Consider the following 233-nt stretch of genomic DNA (forward strand, 5'->3'; position numbering starts at 1 on the left):
CACTCCAGTTCACGTGCAGTGAATAACTGAAGATGGTTCTCTGTTTTATTACAACCGAAGTTTCAGTTGTAGTAAAAATATTAGGTGCTGATGTCATTGTAAAAAAAAAAGTTAAATTAAAAATATTAATAGATTATTTGGTCTGTGATGCAAACTTTTGACTGTTTGTGTTAATATTAGAAATGGTGGATGATATTTGCTTTACAATGTGCTTATTATATAGTTGCGTGATC

The sequence above is a fragment of the Penaeus monodon genome, chromosome 23 (genome assembly GCF_015228065.2).
Source record: "Penaeus monodon isolate SGIC_2016 chromosome 23, NSTDA_Pmon_1, whole genome shotgun sequence".
In the NCBI taxonomy this organism is placed as follows: domain Eukaryota; kingdom Metazoa; phylum Arthropoda; class Malacostraca; order Decapoda; family Penaeidae; genus Penaeus; species Penaeus monodon.